We start from the raw sequence: 2549 nt of genomic DNA on the forward strand, positions 1-2549 counted from the left end.
ATTACATAAAACCGGGGGGTGGGGGTTGGAGATTTATTAGCACATAGCCGACCAATCTCAGATTATATGAAGCCCGAACAGAGCTCAGAACAGCAACGGTATGATGGTATGATTTTTACTAAATCCTGCTGGTCCATCTGCTCCCTTTCAACCCTCATTCCCCCACAACAAGCTCTCATACACTCACACAAGGTGTTGGTCAGAGTGCCATCCCTGTGCTAGCTTGGCTCCCTCTACCCTCTCCCACAAGGCCTGGTGGATTGTGCTCTACACGTTCATGGTCAGCCATGTTTCTGGACTGGATATTAAGTATTGTATCTAATTGGACATTGGACACTGACCGAACTGTTGAGTTCTGTTGGAACTGTTGAGTAACTATTTTAATAGATAACTAAACAAATACATATCATACTAGCCAAATAAAACATTTTTGGTAACACTTTACTTGACAAAAATGTGTCAAAATAAAAGTCCAACATTTGCAAAGCAGCATTGCCATTTTTGTTCCAAACCTCTTACCTGATCACGTCACATCTGAGTCAATGGGCTACTCCAGTGCCAAAAAGACAGAGCATGGTCAAGCAAATAATTTTTGTTTCATAAAAATGTATTTGTTTTATGATACCTTTGCAGATGATTTCTCATCTTTTTCTACTGGGAATGTCCAACCATTCCAGGTTACACAAATACGGGTCAGCTCAATGTAGGCTAGTTTACCTCCCAGTGTTAAACTCAGTGATTATGAATACTTCACAACTTGTATAGTAAAGTGACATTCGATGTAGACTTCATAAGATATTCATGAAATATTCACAATGCTGCTTTGCGATTGTTGGACTTTTATTTTGACAAGTTGTCCTCGTTCTGTCTTCCACATTCATAAAAGGTTTGGTATGAAGGTTGAGTCATGTCTCATGAAACAGTCATGAATGCTTTATGTGCAGTTTATGACAGCTGTTATGTGTTATGAACTCACCCATCAAGTAAAGTGTTACCCAATTTTTTATTTCAACACAACACAACAAACAATGACAAAAGCTAATGACAAAAGTGTTTTTGTTTTTTTAAGTGAATATAAAAAAGATTAAGATAAGAAAGGCTTTGTGATTTAAGCACAGATTACGCAGAAAGTAGAATGAGCCTACATCCAAATTCAGGGCTCCTCCACGAAGAAGGGGATCCATACTTTCAGGGCAAATTAAGATGAATATAAGTATAATCTAAGAAAGTCTAATTGAATTCTGGGCCCTTTGCGTTTCTTAATGACCAAAGCTGAAGGAGAATAGCTTCCCCTCAGCAGATGTCTCACCTCAAGTGCTCTATTCTCCTGAGATGCCTTTTATCTCTCCACCTTAACCCATTCATTCATCCATTCATTCTCTCCCTCCTTCCTCTCCTCTCTTTCCTCCTGTGACAGCTGAAAAGAGCCGGCGGCTGCCTTGCAGGGCAGTCGGCATCCATTTCCCATCGGTGACAAATACATTATTACCTTTGCCAATAAAAGGGAAGGATCAATAAGGGGTTGTTTCAGAGAGAGAGAGAGAGAGCGAGAGAGTGTGTGTGTGTGTGTGTCTGTCTGTCTGTAAATGTACATTTGTGTGTATGCGCCTGTGTCGAAGTGATGAACTGACCCTCTGGCCACTAGCAGGCCAGTCTCTGGTCAGGGCCTGATTTACACTGATGCAGTAGTGCGTGGAGCAGCAGGGTGGGCTAGCACTGGGACCTGCACCAGATTGCACATCTGGGCCCAGTGTTAGATCACAAGTTCCACTTTTGAGAACAATGTGATATAAAATATCATATTTTATTTTGATGAATGTATAAATAATATGCTCCTATTTTATACCAATCTATATTGTTGTATATTATTTGGTGAGATAGACCTGGCAAATTAACTGTTTGTAAAAGTGTTGTGTCTAGTGAGGGGGGCAGGGGGAGACTGTGGAGAGGCTGTGGCATGTGGCAGTGGAGCTGTCTCTCTACTCTGGGCTCTGAGACGCCTCCCAGCAGAGAGTGTCAGCCTCTCAGTGTGGTGCCAAAGTCAAGCAGTGCCACGCACACGCGCGCGCGCGCGCACACACACACACACACACACACACACACACACACACAGAGCCTCCCCCCACTCGCACTTTGAGCTCTGGGTCTGTCTTCCAGCAGACGCCTGTGATGGCTGGGCACAGTATGATCATGTTGGGTCATGACTTAATCTCCTAATACTGTATGAAGAGACTAAACTACACATACACACACACACACACACACACACCCATACACTCAACAGCTGGCCACATTTATCGCTTGACCCAGTTGTTCCTTCCAATCTCGACAAGACCAGATTCCATTGTTGTGTCTTTACCTCATTACAAATGAACAATATCCTCCTCTACCACAGTAGCTTTAAATCAGGTTGAACTGTGGTTAGCTCTCTCTGTCTTACTCACACACTCACACACACACACCCACACACACACACACACACACACACACACACACACACACACAGAGACTTTTATCACCTCTGTCACATAATCAACGTCATCGATTCC

The sequence above is a fragment of the Alosa sapidissima genome, chromosome 19 (genome assembly GCF_018492685.1).
Source record: "Alosa sapidissima isolate fAloSap1 chromosome 19, fAloSap1.pri, whole genome shotgun sequence".
Classification (NCBI taxonomy): Eukaryota; Metazoa; Chordata; class Actinopteri; order Clupeiformes; family Clupeidae; genus Alosa; species Alosa sapidissima.